General features: G+C 40.3%; 1 long non-coding RNA gene across 2 annotated transcripts; it reads left to right on the top strand.

Annotated features, from left to right (window-relative positions):
- Positions 1 to 631: 631 nt before the first annotated feature.
- On the top strand, positions 632 to 14,649 carry LOC132888766 (uncharacterized). 2 transcript variants are annotated; one of them, XR_009654967.1, is made up of 3 exons: positions 632 to 664; positions 13,557 to 13,674; positions 13,780 to 14,649. It is a non-coding gene; the product is annotated as an uncharacterized LOC132888766 (long non-coding RNA). The 2 variants fall into 2 exon arrangements; XR_009654966.1 differs by lacking the exon at positions 632 to 664 and adding an exon at positions 702 to 895.
- Positions 14,650 to 17,517: the final 2,868 nt, after the last annotated feature.

Consider the following 17,517-nt stretch of genomic DNA (forward strand, 5'->3'; position numbering starts at 1 on the left):
AACAGAAGCCAAAACCAAAACAGCTCGTGTTTGCAGTAATCATTTTATCTCAGGTGAGATTCAAAAGCTTTCTCAATAATATCATGGAAGAATTTTATTTCGTGTTGTGAGAATTTTGCTATAAAATGAGCATTCTCTTGTCATGGCTCACTTAGTCATTGTTATAATTTTAACACGTGTATTACCATTTTGCTTCTAGGAGTGCCAGCAAAATTATATGATAGAATCAATCCAGACTGGGCACCCACTCAGAAAATGGGCTATGTTTCATCCAAGGTCGGACTTGATTCTTTGGCAGCCAAACCAGATAGAACGTGATATCTGGGTACTTGATGGTTGGTAGAAGCTTCTTATCTTCAGAAAAGTCTGACTTTTTTAAATAATATGGGTCAAAACCACACACATCTATCTTCTGTTTGTATTGAATCTTTGCTTGACCATTCAAATCGTGGTAATACTGAGAAAGTTCACCATTGTTTACAGACACACTTTTCAGTGGCTGCCATCCTAATTGTTTTGTATATCCACCATCATGGTGGATGCTCATGACGTAGCACATTTTAATCACATGGTTGCAAGTCATCTGTAGAGCCTGGGTTGGTCTAGAATGAAATGCAGTTACTTAGTGGACAGGGAAGACGGGGGAAAGGTGCATCCTGAAGAGGTGAGTCTTCAGTCTACACTTGAAGGTGGTCAGGGAGTCGTTAGTTCTGACCTCAATGGGAAGGTCATTCCACCAACGGGGAACCAGGACAGACAGCAGTCTTGAGTGGACTGGGGAGGAGCATAGAGGAGGAGCCATGTGACCAGTAGTAGTGGAGCATAGGGATCTGGCTGGCATGTAGAGGTGAATTGGACTCTGGAGGTATGCTGGACCTAACCCCTTGAGGGCTTGGTAAGCTCGTAGCACCAATGTCTTAAATTTGATACGAGCTGTGATAGGTATCCAGTGCAGGTCAGCAAGCAAAGGGGTGACATGGGAAGAACAAAGGAGGTTGTAGACTAATGTCAAATGTAAGACTAGGTTGTAGACTAACAACATGGAATTGTAAGGTGGGTGCTCCCAGAAATGGATTTTAAAAAGATTGTAAGTGTCGATATGGTGAAGCTTTCAGTGAGGAGACATTCACTTAGCATTTATGGAAACAGTCTCCAATGTCAGGGCTTTTTAACAGTCAGAGGTAAAGCTGGAACTTTAGGTTTTCTATGAAAATCTTCAGAACAGAGGACTTTGAGGTTGGCTTTCAGGTTTCTCAGTAACATGATTAATTGCTTTTATTTTGAAGAGATTAAAGAAAGGCTGGTAAAAGGAACAGTTGTTTGTAGCTGCTAGCATGCAAATGATGACAAGCATCAAATTTTTTCCTTGATGTACCACAACATTAAGATGTGATAAAGTAAACAAGATATCATAAAGTACAATAAGATTTTAAACTTTTATAATGATACAAGACATATAATGTGTGAGAAGGAAGACAAGAAAATATGACAGTAGTTGTGTCATGACAGGAGCATGGACAGAGTGATATTTAGTGCAGTTAATATCCAAAATATAGAAGTACTGATACAGTATAACGGAGAACTGAAGTCATTTTTAAACTTGCTTTATTTCTTAATGTGTTATTCAATTACGTTTTTGGTTTTAGTAACCATATATCGTGACTTGTATTGGCAACTAATTGCAATTAAATATTATACTTCTCGGCCTATTCAGTTTTTAGCCATGTTGAATTTAGTTTGTTTGGTTCACGGCAGCAGGGCTTTACATTAACTTCTTTGCTCACTGGCCACTGTGGCTAGTAGTTTTCCCGATTCACTAGCCATTCAGCCTTTTCACTAGCCACAATTTTGTTGCCAGGAAATCACAGTTTTTTCTTCACGATGATACGTTAAAGTTCGGAAGATCTAGATTTAATTATGAATGGCAGCATATAATGTATCTCTACAGTAGCACTCAAGTATTCAGTGCTGTTAAGGTAGCTCCCTATATGAAAACATGCAACCAATTCAGACAAAAATATAAACAGAGTATTTTGTTTATTGAACTCAAATTCAAGCCCCTTACAATATGAAATATTGTATAATATGAAAAATAACATTCAGTATAACTGAACTGATTCTAATATTAAAAGTCCAATTCAAAACATGTATCACTGAAAAACATTTGATGTTTGATATGCAAGTATTTATGTGTATTATCAAGTATTATGTATATTATGTATTATCTATTAATAGTATGTGTGTGTGTGTGTGTGTGTGTGTGTGTGTGTGTGTGTGTGTGTGAACATGTGTAGAGAGAGACATTAAATGTCCTCATTACATTCATCATTAGATGAGTCTGAATGGTCCATGAAAAATGGTCTTTGAGACCTGAGGCTTCCAGCAGGCCATAAGTTGATAGCTGGGGCAGGATCAACTTCTTTCCAATTGCATGAACGTTTCTAAACAGCAGCTCCATCCTCTCCAGCTCAGCCAACTTCATGACAGCCAGGGACTTGAAAGCAATGCTGTCCTGTAGTGAACCAGCCATCTTCACAGGTTTTGATGTTATAGTACCGATGTGTGCATTTGACTTTTCGTGGTCCTTTATAGTTTCGAGTTTAAAATTACTGGTACCGGTCTTTGCCAGACTTTCTACAGTCTTCACAGTACGTGGTATTTTTGGTTTTGTTATGAACTAGCCAATCTCACCTGAACTTCCATTTGTCATTGAACTGTCTTATCTTCCTATTAGCATCTTGTTCATCTCCATGGCTGTAGCCAGCTATGAGGCCACTGCGGTCCGGACCTCGGTCATTTTTAAGAGCTGAAAATACATTTGTATGCTAAATATTCAACTGGATAAAAAAATACAGAATAACATTAAAACGTCTCCATAAAAAGTGCATTGTTAGTAATTATGTTAAACGCTGATTCTTTCTTCTGTGTCTGTTTCGTGCGGCTTTGAGACCAAGAACACAAAAACGAATGAACGCGTGACTCGGGGGAGGAACGCAGTGCAGGAGACATGGGGTTTCCATGGTAACCATCAGCGCACTTTCATGAAGCTGCTAAATTGACATTTTCGAAGCAGCGCAGTTGTAGCCTACCTTGTTTGTGATTTTTAAAAATAAATCATTCAATAAGCCAAAACAATAGAGTGGAAAGTTTCAACTTATGTTTGCCTTGGATAACTTTGCCTAAAACATGGTGGTGTATACTGAATTTTTTTCTCAGAATTTTTTTTTTGTGTAGGTGTAACGGATGCCAGATTGTTAATGTATCTTAATTACATAGGCTACATGGTTAGGGTATCTTTTGTCCTCATTGCTTGGGCCAGATCAAACCATTAAACAAGCTTAAATTATTCTTACTCTTCCCACATACATGATTTTTTTTCAAAACTGATGATATTCAGTTCAAACGCCATTAAAAGTAATTTCAGGAATAGATCTCTTGTGTGGGCAGCACGGTGGTGTGGTGGTTAGCGCTGTTGCCTCACAGCAAGAAGGTCCGGGTTCGAGCCCCGTGGCCGACGAGGGCCTTTCTGTGTGGAGTTTGCATGTTGTCCGTGTGGGTTTCCTCCGGGTGCTCCGGTTTCCCCCAAAGACATGCAGGTCAGGATTATTGGTGGATCTAAATTGACCATAGGTGTGAATGGTTGTCTGTGTCTATGTGTCAGCCCTGTGATGACCTGGTGACTTGTCCAGGGTGTACCCTGCCTTTTGCCCGTAGTCAGCTGGGATAGGCTCCAGCTTGCCTGCGACCCTGTAGAACAGGATAAAGTGACTAGAGATAATGAGATGAGATCTCTTGTGTGGTGTGTAATTCACCCCTCTCATTTAAATATTCGAAAATTTTTCGGTGCGCGCTTTGTGCACCACGGACCTTGGTGATTTTAAAATGCTGCCTCCGGCCCTGTTCATCTCTGCCCTTTTTTTCCTGAGCAGCAGGGTTTGAAACTCCAGCTATATGCCACCACATGGTGCGCTTGTCAGTCATCAGCAACTTTGTTGCTTCATTCATTAACCACAGGTTACCGTATCATTGATTTTATCTGAGATGTTAATGAATGTTCTAAACAATTCTAACATGTTGTCAGAATGTTTATGCAGATGCTCATGGGAGTTGTAGGCATGTAATATTACATTGCAATGTGTTTATCTCAGATGTCTTCAGAGAAAACTACAATTAAAATATATTGTCATACCACAAAATAAACCACCCGCCAAAGTGGCTAGTGAGACTAAAGTTATTACCCGCCAAAGTTGAATTTTACCCACATTTGGTGGGTGGGCGGGTGCTAATGTAAAGCCCTGCACAGCAGGCGTCGCTTATCCGTGCGATCTTCACGAGACTTGTGCGAGACTTTGAAACGTGAAGTGTCAGCCAGGCGTCAGTGCCACCATTTTGAAAACTGTTTTCCAAACAAAATTTTGCACAAAAATGAGTTTAAATGACAATTACTAACTACTTTTTTCAAACTTTCCTGATTGCTATCAAAACAAACAAAACTTCCGGCTTGATTACATCAGCATTTGAAAGAGGGCGCATGCATCTTTTGACAACGTTGGCAGATGTTGGTCACTTTGATATCCGCTGTACATTTTACTTCCGTCCTACGATGTCTCACACAGGTCTCAACGAATCTTGTTTACGGCCATTGCTTTGACATATGGTATGGACTGATATATTACATCGCATATTTCAAACACTCATAACTTGCTATAGCAGTGACAAAATGGCTATCAAAAATGCATTCCTATATTTAATAAAATGAAAGAGTTTGATGATAAAACATTGCCTTCAGTTCCCCTTTAACTACGTGCAGTATACAAGTGGGTGACAGCAGCATGATACATATTGAAGGACAGTAATATCAGCAAGAGCACAACCAAAGGGACTAGTAATCTCATCTCATCTCATTATCTCTAGCCGCTTTATCCTTCTACAGGGTCGCAGGCAAGCTGGAGCCTATCCCAGCTGACTACGGGCGAAAGGCGGGGTACACCCTGGACAAGTCGCCAGGTCATCACAGGGCCGACACATAGACACAGACAACCATTCACACTCACATTCACACCTACGGTCAATTTAGAGTCACCAGTTAACCTAACCTGCATGTCTTTGGACTGTGGGGGAAACCGGAGCACCCGGAGGAAACCCACGCGGACACGGGGAGAACATGCAAACTCCACACAGAAAGGCCCTCGCCGGCCCCGGGGCTCGAACCCAGGACCTTCTTGCTGTGAGGCGACAGCGCTAACCACTACACCACCGTGCCGCCCGGGGACTAGTAATATACCAGGTTATTTTTCATTTGTCCAAAGTTGGAGGTAGGCCTAGAAATGACTGCCTATAACAATAGTGCCAGCGACTGCACAGTCCTGTTACAGAATGAAGGAATGAAGGAAGGTACAGTTAAATGAAAATATAAGTGGATAAAATGTATGACATGGCATTCTTTAAAGAAAATGTAATAAATGGCAAGTTGATTGGTATAAGAGCAGTCAAACATGATGAGGCATGCTGTTACAGGAAAATAATCAACTTTGAATTGATTACTTTCCTATAACAGCATTCCCTGTCATGGTTCACCCCTTTCATACTAACAATGTGATAGTTATCTATACTATATGATCAAAAGTTTGCAGATACCTGCCATCACACCCAGTGATTGGACACAGTGGTGCAGTGGTCACCTCACAGCAAGAAGGTTCTGAGTTTGAGCCCAGCAGCCGACGGGGGCCTTTCTATGTGGAGTTTGCTTGTTCTCCCTGTGTCTGCGTGGGTTTCCACCGGGTGCTCCAGTTTCCCCCACAGTCCAAAGACATGTGGTTAGGTTAACATGGGGCAGCCATGGCCTGAAGGTTGGGCTGAAGTGCCCTTGAGCAAGGTACCTAACCCCAGCTGCTCCCCGGGTGCTGTAGCATAGCTGCCCACTGCTCTGGGTATATGTATATGGTCATTGCTCACTTGTGTGTGCTTGTGTGTGTGTTCACTGCTTCAGATGGGTTAAATGCAAAGGAGGAATTTCACTGTGCTTAAGTCTGTGCTTGAGTGTATGTGTGAGTAAAGGTTTCTTGTTCTTGATCAGGCAATTGTGGCTCAATGAGTAAGGCTCTGGGTTATGGATCAGGAAGTTGGAGTTCAAGTACTGCCAAGCTGCCACTTTTGGGCCCTTGAGCAAGGCCCTTAACCCTATCTGCTCCAGGGGCACTGTCATAACTGACTCTGCAATCTGACCCCAAGTTTCTAACAAGTAGAGACATGCAAAGAAAATAATTTCATGGTGCTGTAATGTATGTGCTGATTCTTCCAGATTTATTCTCCCTTTGTTGTTATAAACCTAACTGTGGCAGCGGGGGCGTGGTCAAGCACCGGTTTGTGACAGGAGGGCGGAGCCAGGGAAGGTGAGTGGCAGAATCACTACACCTGACGGTAATTAACCTGTGTTTGTGTGTCTTCCCAGTAACCGCGCCCTATTTAAGGAGGCAGAGGGAGAGCAGAGGAGAGCTCTTCCCGGGACAAGAACACAGCGTATGTGTGTGTTTATCAGAATAAAGCTTTTTTTTTATACTGAAAAGTCTGGCAATAAAAACCTATTTCGTACCTGAAGCTTTGTCCTGCCGTCCTCTGTGCTCCCTCTGCCTCCTTAAATAGGGTGTGGTTACTGGGAAGACACACAAACACAGGTTAATTACCGTCAGGTGTAGTGATTCTGCCACTCACCTTCCCTGGCTCCGCCCTCCTGTCACAAACCGGCGCTTGACCATGCCCCCGCTGCCACACTAACCTTCCTGTGGGGCAGTGGGGATTTGCTCATTCAGTCACAAACGTATTAGTGAGGTCAAGCACTGATGTTGGATGATAAGGCCTGAGGTGCATAAAGTTTTAGATCATTCCAAAGGTGTTCAGTGGGGTTGAGGTCAGGGCTCTGTGCAGGCAAATCAAATTCTTCCATGCCAACCTTGGTAAACCATGTTTTCATGGAGCTTTGACAGCAGCATTGTTATGCTGGAACATGTTTGGGCCCTTTAGTTAAAGTGAAGGAAATTTTTTAAGCTACATCATCCAAAGACATTGTATACTTTTCACCTGTATGTGCTTTCACCTTTTTTGGCAACTCAATTGGTCTTCCCCCAATTGAGTGTGATGGTCAGGTGTCCACAAATGTTTGACTGTATCTGAACTCTAAGATGTGAATAAGCCAGTGGGATGACTTCTTTGACTACAACGAGCAAGTAGAGAGCTATCAGAGAATCGTATGCCATGCTGTTCTGAGACTGGTACTCAACAGAAGGGTTTTTTGTCTCATCTCTCAGAGTTACTGGATGTGCTTCAATAAAATTACTAATGGCCTCACAGAATGATTGTTATGCCACTTTATTGGATGGAGCTGGGTGTTTTGCATAGTTTTCCTTTTGAGATGGGTCAGAAACAATTTTTCCAGCTCTTTGTCTGACATAAGGTTGCACTCAAGTTGCTTGTGTCGGGAAGGTCCTTGTGTTTTATTGATTCTCAGCAGTAAAGAAATGGTTTAGACTAAATTGGAAAACAAACCACACAACCACACACAGACAACAAATCAGGAGCACATTCTGTCCACTCTGTTTATTGTCCACTTTCTGTGAGGAGCCATTGATATGTTGATGGAAAACACTGTTCATTCATCATTTATCTATTTGAAAAAGAACTTCTAGGACAGGCTGTAGATCTGGAGTCTATCCTGGAAATAATGGGTCTGAGGCAGGAATACACCCTGGATGGAGTGCTAATTCATCGTAGGGCCTCATACATGCACAAATCTGCAGTTATGCGCAGTTAGGTGCAATTTATCATTGCGAGTCCATCTACTAGCATGTTTTTGGGAGGAAAACAGAAACCTAGAGATAAGCCTCATGAACAGTTGGAGAAAACTCCATACAGACAATAAACTGAGGTCAGGGGGAACATATAGCACCCAATTCAGGGAATCTAGAGCAACCCAATCCAACTTTTATCAAGTTCAGCATCCTTTTGGTCACTCCACAGGCCCACAAATTGGTGCTTCCTGAACATAATGATCAAATAAAACAAATAGCTTGTCAAAGGTTCTTTGGATAGTTAGTAGTGCTAATTTTCTTGAACATTTTGTAAAATAATAATAAAAAACACCCTTATTGTATTGTTATACATTGCCTTGTTGTGTAAAAATAAAGCTTGACTGCTTCCATCATAACTTGCTGTATTTTTCCTGATTATCGATTGTATCTTTAGTTCAGATCAGGATATTTTTTATATTGATTCCATTTTTATGCAAAATAATGAAATAAATATAATAGCTGGCATGGGAGAGTTTACAAAAGTTTACTTTAGCCTGAGGTTAACACTGTGCAGTTGGGGTGAACTGCCAAGATCCTACCAAATGCCTCAGAACTCAGTGGACTGAACTACATGTTGGAATAAAACACTTACCTGTGAAAACAATAGGACTAAAACAACTTGGAGTTAAAAAGTAGAATGCTCTTGACTGGCCAAGTCATTCACTTGACCTGAACCCAAACCAGCATGACTTTCATTTAGTATAGAGAAGAGTGGAGACAAAAAAGCCATTAAAATATCATGAAATTAAATGGCTTCGTTTGAGTCCTGGCAAAGCTCTATTTGAGAAGATACTCTGTATCTGGTGATTTCTGGGTCACAGTTAAAGACAGAGATTTACAGCCAAGTAGTACACATTATTATGTTGTATTTATTTATTTGCCAGATACTTTTGGCAAAAACTACTTACAAGTGTGAATACAATTCAAGCACAGAGCTGTTAAGGGAGTTGACAGTGATACAAGTCCAACTGATACAAGATATGTAGCTCATACTATTTCATCACATGGTCAAAAAATGCCTACTTTATTAACAGGAAGAAGCCATCTGACCAATATGGCAGGCCAACCATTTACCAGTTTTTGCCAGCAAACTGGTGAGAATATCACATTTACTCGCACCAACTGCTTTAAATAAAAATCTCAAACATAAGGGACAACAGTAAGGCTTCACTATCAGCCTACAGGGAAGTCATGGCCTGAAGGTTAGAGAAGTAGCTTTGAGACCAAAAGGTCACTGGTTTGGTTCCCTGGAACAACAGGAATGGCTGAACTACCCTTGAGCAAGGCACCTAACCCCCAACTGCTCCTCAGGTGCTCATACCCCCAGATGGGTTAAATGCAGAGAAAGAATTTCACTGTGTGCATGAGACAACACAAAAATGCTTAAAATTCCCTAAAAATAAAAGCTCGAGCTTCATTTTTCACCCAACATCTTTCGGTGATGTGCAATATCTTATTAATAAGAAATCCAATCTTGTAGTAGGGATGACTGTAAATGCTGGACTCAAAGTCCCAGAATGTGATGCAGATACTGTATAACATGTCTACAGTGAGTTATGGCCAAAACTCAGCTTGGCTAATTAGCTACCTACAAAATTACAAGCATAATGGCACTGACTGTGGTATTGACATGAAGTTTGAAGCTGGTCTTTTTGAGCAGAGTGTACAGATGAGAGAGCAGGACAGAGCAAATTACATTACATTACAGGCATTTAGCAGACACTCTTATCCAGAGCAACATACAACATACCTAGAGCAGCCTAGGGAGCAGCTGGGGGTTAGGCACCTTGCTTAAGAGCACTTCAGCTATTCCTGCTGGTCCAGGGAATCAAACCAGCAACCTTTTGGTCTCAAAGCTGCTTCTCTAACTGTTAGGCCCTGGCTTCATGGCTTAAATGACTAAAGTGCTGCTGCATCAGACTCTTTAGGCAGAGATGAAGCAAGGGCTAAAACTTATTGACACTACTAACAGTGGGTAGTTTAATAGTACTGAATGGTAATGTAGGATACTTACAAAAACATGCCAACAATGAAATAAGTTTAAACTAAAAAAAGTCAACTCTGAATTTTGTTATGAAATAAATCTTGCATGCCACTGAATAATGACATGTTTCACTGTAAACCCGAACAGTACAGACTCCTTAAAAAATATGGGTTGCATTAACTCAAATTTAAAAAAGCTAATTCACTGCAAACTGTGAGTTATTTGAACAAATTTCTAATTTTAAGTGTACAGTTCTTAAACACTTTAATGACGATGGTGAAATGTACTCAAATAATTTGACAGCTGTCTCTTAATCCATGTGAAATCATCTATGTACATACGTGCTTACATGCGTCTTCACCGGTCAAACTCATTGGTGCCGTGTTTGCTGCCCGCGCTGGGAGATAAACTTTGCCTGCTTACAGCCTGCAAACTTTTGGCAAAAAGTGAAAACAGCGAAAGGAAGGGCAATATTTTTTCTTTGGAAAATATGTGTTGGGAGCACTGGTGAAGACCAAAATCGAAACTTTCGGTGGCATGCCGCAAGTTATCCCACCTGACCAGGTAACGTTTGGCACCATGCTGTCTGCATTGACTGCCATGACACTGAGGCTTTCGCTGGGTGCCTTACTTTGGTAAGTTATTTGTTGGTTTATCGCTGTATAATAATTTTCTCGAGCAGATCTATTTAATATAATTCTTTTGTGCAACTTTGTCTGTGAGACATTGGATGGTCCTACTCAAATGTAGATTAAACTACTCCAAATACAAGTGTTCATAGTCTGGTGTTTTTAATTGCCATTTGTCTGATTTTTGCTTGTCAGAAAGGACACACACACTGCACTCTAACATAGTTATTTTATTTTTTGCAGATCTGTGCAGAGTTTTACAGACTCTCGAACATCAACCTCAAGAACTGTTTCTATGCTGAGTTGGATCAACATGCCCCTCATCTTCAGAGCTTGTTCAGGAAGAAAGCTGCACGCCCAGGGAAAGCAGCTAATGTCCTCAGTCAGATCTTCAGCATTTATGACCTCCAGATTAGTTGGTTAAGCTTCTGGGTGCTTGATAATGATACTACAGTAGATTTTGATTTATCTTTGGAAGACCTGTCATCTGTAAAGATATGGGAGGGCTATTTGTGTTAATGTAGTATTGTGTGGCTATACTTTTTTATCTGTCATAGTAAGGCAAGAATATGTTACAAGTTGATGTCCACATCAGACGTGCTGCTGTCTTCCGTGCTCTCCCTGCATATCTGCATGAGGATGACTCTGGATTTCTGAAGCATTGGGATGCAAGTCATTATTTTTGGTCAAAGAGTTAAATTTTTTGTTTATCTAATCCACTAAATCCCTATTAAAAAAAATTCAGAGGTTGAATATTACTATTAAAATTGTAGTCATCGTAGGGTAGAATGGATGGAAAATATGGATGGAAATAAGCACATTTTGAATATCCTGTTCACTTATGGATGTATTTAAAATTAAAGGACATGGGACATGGATTTTTTTCTGGGTATAATTATGTATAAAGGACATAAGAAATGCCATCTAAATCACTGCAGGGCGTCAAAAATGTGAAAATCATCACATTATTCAACTTTTTTATACATCAGCGTAAAACAATGATTCGTTAATTAGCTAGGTGGTCACATGACCCGTGACGCCACAAAAACTTTCCAAGGAGCCAGCGCTTGGGTATCTAATGTAAACAGGTTACCGAAATGGACACCATCGACAGTGACATTCCCGATGTTTCACAGAGATGTGAAGTTAGACCCTATCAATTCGAACCTATAGCTGGAAATTCACATGAACATGGATCTTGTCTTTACTCTGACGGGTCAGATGATTCTGAGAGTGAGAGTTCATTCAATCCCCATGAAACTGAAAGCGGTCAGCTCGATAACACATCCTGGTAAGTTAAAAACAATTCTGCTCAAAGGCTAATGATCTGTTGAAAGAAGTATTATTTTTGTATCATACATTGAAAGTTCATCATAGATCTAGCTAAAGTCTGTTGCAAGCTAGTTTTTTTTTGCTGATATTTTTCGAGATTGATTGAGATACAATGCTTCCAGAGTCCAAGATGAAAACATTCAAAATGGCGAAACGAGTCAGAATTATGATAATCAATAATTGATACACCCAAAATTATAATACTAATCCTTACCTCGGCTTTCAGTCGCTTAGCGAATGCACCTCGGCATTTTTCCGCATGAGGCCCATGGTAAAACCACACTTCCAGGAGGGGCTGCCGTCTGCCTCCCAAGCTGGCCGAGAGCGCTCCTCGTCGGGCACGGCCAGGCGGGCGAATGCCCTGGTTCGTCCGCCCTGTCTAAAAAATAATGGTACAACTCCGGGTGAAGGTATCAATGCGCTGTCGAAGCGCGCAGAAGGTGTTAGTATGCCTGTCATTATAGTGCGGACTTTCCATAGCATAGAAAATCGCCACGTTTCAATTTGTGTAACTGAACTTTGTTTCATGTCACTGGTTATATAAACCTATGTAAACAGGAAAAACGTGGAAGAGTTTGGTCGCATCTAACTACAGCCCAAAAAAATACCATTGGCCATGCTGAGCCTAGCTACATTGCTAACAAGAGTAACAGCGTGTCTGACTGACTGGGAGGTCGCAATACACCATGATGTTCAATGTACGTTAAGCACTCTAAAAACGAAACAATTTTCTTGTCATTCAAGACACAAAAACTATTTTGTCGCATTTGTCATCATCACGATTCACACTTCTCCATATTCATCTACCCACTTGTGCTGTACCCGAAAGTTTTTGTGACATATGATCACGTGACAGCGGCTCTTCCGGTTGTAAAATATGCATATCGGAGCTCGAGCAGAAATGCCATATAATCATCACGAATATAACAATTTTGCTGAATTTAATAGATAATTTTGTATTTGTTGATGCAATTATTTCATATTTTTAATGGAAAGAAACTGATATAGTGTGCATTTATGTTTCATGTCCCATGTCCTTTAATTAACCTACTATAAAATGATTTTTTGAGGCCTTCATTTTTACTTTCTCCTGTTCCCTATTTGATATAAAATCAACATGTTCTCAATGTTGATCTTTTGTCTCAAGAAATTCATGTGATGGTTCCCACGGCCAGAAATTGAAATTGTTGTTATATGGTATACGCCTTAACCATTGGGCCACCAGGGCACCTGACTGCATTGTTTTAACTATAAAATGTGGAATCTAAAGGGATCTCAGAGTGACCACATATGATTGCATTACACATTCCAAGATGGGGCTGGGATGAGGTAAAATAAATAGCTGGACAACATGATGAACAATTGTCTATTAATTATTATTTTGTTAATCAAAAATAATGCCTCCAATTTATGAATAAATGAATGAAAACTCACACTTTGCACCAAAGAATTCATGTTGTATACAACTAAAATTTTCATCACTGAATCAAATCACATTTTTAGATTGCAATTGTTTCTGAGTGCTGTTTGTCTTGTGATAGGCCACTGTTGCTTTTTTTCAGCAGGCAGCCTTTGGAAATAGCAAAGGCAGTCTGTTTTCACGCCCTGTGATGACCTGGCAACTTGTCCAGGGTGTACCCCGCCTTTCGCCCGTAGTCAGCTGGGATAGGCTCCAGCTTGCCTGTGACCCTGTAGAACAGGATAAAGCAGCTAGAGATAATGAGATGAGTCTGTTTTCACAGGTAACCTCTCTGTTCTTGTCTACAGATGTCACAGTCTGGTGACCCAAACATTGACGACATACCGGTTGGACACCTCTTGATCAGTGCCAGTTCATCAGATGCCACATTCTTCTGCCCAGAGAAGACTGCAGTCGTGCTTGAGGGTAACATAGTTGTTGATTTCCGCACATTTGCTGATGCATTTGTCATGCTTTTTGCATTGATTTATGCACTGCACCTAATGGCCCTTTTCCACTACCCTTTTTCAGCTCACTTCAGCCCGACACGGCTCGCATTTCGACTACCAAAGAACAGCACGACTCAGCTCGCTTCAGCCCTGCTTAGCCCCTAAAACTTGCACCGTTTTGGAGTGGGGCTGAAGCGAGCCAAACCGAGCCGAGTGAGGCTGGGGGTGTGAGCAGACACTCCCCTGTGCACTGATTGGTGAGGAGGAGTGTCCTCACATGCCCACACACGCCCCTCGAGCACGCTGGGATCTGTAAACACCGTAAACCCGGAAGAATAATAATTATGAATTACGAGAATTTCTGAAGCCTTATGTGCCTCGCCTCATCTATACGCTCTTGCCAGTATCTGTTGGCGTTGTCAGTGACAACAAGCCACAGCACCAAGACCAGCAACACTAACGACTCCATGTCCTCCATGTTTATTGTTTACTCTCCGGGTCGTGAGACTACCGCTTAAAAGCTCACTGATGTCACTGTTTGCGCTGCTTAACGACATCACGTGACGTCCACCCACTTTCGCTAACTCCATCCAATGTGTCCACCCACTTCCAGCCAGCACGGTTCAGTGCGGGCTTGTAGTCGAAATGCAACTCCAACAGCCCCACTCAGCTCGACTCAGCACGGCACGGCTCAGCCCAACTCAGCCACGTTTGTAGTGGAAAAGTGGCATAAGTTACCCAAAAGACATGGTTAATACATTTGACTTTGTCCAGAAAGTGTTGATGGGCCTGGAGGATGGGAAGATGAGACCTAGGGTTTTGAGCCTTAAAAATGACCTTTTTGCTGTGTAGTAATCACAAGTGTAATGACAAGGTTGCTCCTCAACTTATGTTTCATGTACATGTAACCCAAACATACATACACTTGCACTACATTTTTTGCACAGAGAAATGAGAGGATTTTTGTTTCTTTTTTAACACATCTTATAGATGTTTTTGAAACTATTCTTGTTCAATTTTGAATGTGTTACTGTTTAAAAATAATGTTGGATGTAGCATTTGTACTGTATGGATGTGTTAACAGAAATGGTTACAGCAGTACAAACAGTATTGTGAACATCTCATACCGTTTGTACTGCTGTAACTACTTCTATGATGTCTGTTAGTGTATTCTGTCACAAGGAAAAGTGGTAAACAGAACTTTTTATGGCGGTATTGGATTTTGTGATTATAGCAGTATCTTAACCTCGTAAGATATTCAAATTGGTTAACTAGCTAAACAGACAGATATTTTATCCATAAACAGTCTTTTAAGTGATTTTTCCAGAAAACTCCTTGTGGATTGGTAAGATTACATACCATGCATTTGTCCACTCATAAATGTGGTGGTTCTGTCCTCAGGCCCTTACACTGTTTTATAAATACCAGTATTCTATATTTTTGATGTTACTGTTCCAGTGTTTGCATTGTATGGAAGTGGATAGGGTTGGGAAATATAGTATATATGGTGACAGTTGTCAACCATTACATATATTGCCATAGTGTTTTATTAACATAATTTATTTTTGATGTGTTTGTAGGCCATTACTGGCAGTCTTGAAACTTGTTGAGCAGAATGGATATGGCAGTATAAGATCATTATAATTTGGTATCAATGTGATTGAGTGCCTTTGTCGGGCATATGGCATAGTCTACACATTTTGTTCACTTTTGTCCTAAGGCCATTTCTCAAAGGGCCTTGTGCTGTTTTTGAATTTGTAATCTCAGCAGTGTTGCCTGTTCTTTTTTGGTAACTCAATAAAAGAGTAATTTGAGTTAAATCATCCGTGTTAAACTGTTTTTAATGTTTACTCAAAATGTGCTTGTATTTTTGAGTCAAAAATACACAATTTAATTTGTGTAATCAGTTTCAGCAAAAAATTTAAGTAACTAACTTCTAGAATTGAGTAGATGTTAAGTAAAATGTTTAAGTTTTAGGAGGTTTGTACAGCTTTCCTGAAATTAAACAAGTTAACATAAAGTGAATATTTCCTCACTGAGAAATTAAATGTTTTTTTGTTAAATTTAATTAAATTTTACAGTTGGGCGGCATGGTGGTGTAGTGGTTAGCGCTGTCGCCTCACAGCAAGAAGGTCCGGGTTCGAGCCCTGTGGCCAGCGAGGGCCTTTCTGTGCGGAGTTTGCATGTTCTCCCCATGTCTGCGTGGGTTTCCTCCGGGTGCTCCGGTTTCCCCCACAGTCCAAAGACATGCAGGTTAGGTTAACTGGTGACTCTAAATTGACCGTAGGTGTGAATGTGAGTGTGAATGGTTGTCTGTGTCTATGTGTCAGCCCTGTGATGACCTGGCAACTTGTCCAGGGTGTACCCCGCCTTTTGCCCGTAGTCAGCTGGGATAGGCTCCAGCTTGCCTGCGACCCTGTAGAACAGGATAAAGAGGCTAGAGATAATGAGATGAATGAGAATGAATTTTACAGTTAGCTATACTTGATTTTTATTAGTACTCTGAAAACAAAATACTGACAAAGTAAATTAATTTCGAATGTTATTGTAATTTAAAAAACTGAGTAACTATCACTTAAAATTACTGAGTAAAAAGTACTTGAACAAGTATGTTTATATTACTTAAATCATAGTTTACTAAAATACTACTACTCAATTTTCGATGTAATCAGTTTAAAAAAAAGAGTTAAAATAACTTATCGGGTTTTACAGGGTTGTTCAGGGTGGATTTTTCCTTTAAAGACAGAATACCATGAACTAATGTTTAAGCCAGGAACAGTATATTATTCAAAAATGCTTAATGAATTATGCGCTTGTAGTGATTTCTCCCAGTGCACATCATTCTGCACATTGTTACTTGATGTACTACATCAAGCCTTGACACAAAAGTTTTAAAAATATGGGTTGAAACTGACCCACTGAGTTCAGAGAAGTTTTTAATTAGTTTAATTGAGTGTCTAAATTGGGTGCAGTGAATGTCTTGCTGTATAGTTTTTCAAGGGTGTTTAGATTCTGGTCAGCGTTTTGTTCCAAATATATTGCCAATGATGTGATAAAGTTTCGATTTATTTCCTGAGCTTAATCCTCTGGGGCCTGAGGGTATTTTCTGGCACTCTAATGATTTTGGCATGCTCTGATTTTGTTGTCAATTTCAACAAATCTAAGCAGTATTTTCAAAAAGTCATGACTTTTTTGTATGCAGCACAAGTTCAGCTACAATAATATCCATGTAGTATGTATGCCATTATTGTACTTAATAAAATAACAGATAAATGAAGATGTTGTAAAAGTAGTTTTAGAACCGTGTTGGAATGTGTGAAACAACATAACCCATTGTGACCAACAGTTTTGATCACTTAAGGGGATTCTGTTCAGTCTTAGGAACATATCAAGCACAAAAACTTAAATCTGGTCCATTGATTTGGACAATTAACTGGCCATCAGAAAAATGTATGTCCTATTGTTTTGGGATAAAGGGTTGGCAGTGGGAGGGGTATTCAATGAGAGAGGTTAAAAATTTCCATTCCATGAGAAGAGTGAAAACCCCTCGCACTACCAACTCTTAATCCAATCAGGTCAAGTCACAATGGGTAAGGTGATGTTTTTTCACACATTCCAGCACAGTTCTAAAACTGCTTTTTACAACAGCTTCATTTATCTGGTATTTGACTTTATTTTGGTATTTGACTCTATTCAGTGTGTCTTGAAATTAACTCTTGTACTATTTGACTCAGTTCAGAGCAACAACTGTTAATCTGTTACACAATTACTCTGTAATTTTGCTCCCACTCCAACTCCAATTTTTTTTTAAACACTGAAC

The sequence above is a fragment of the Neoarius graeffei genome, chromosome 7 (genome assembly GCF_027579695.1).
Source record: "Neoarius graeffei isolate fNeoGra1 chromosome 7, fNeoGra1.pri, whole genome shotgun sequence".
Lineage (NCBI taxonomy): Eukaryota > Metazoa > Chordata > Actinopteri > Siluriformes > Ariidae > Neoarius > Neoarius graeffei.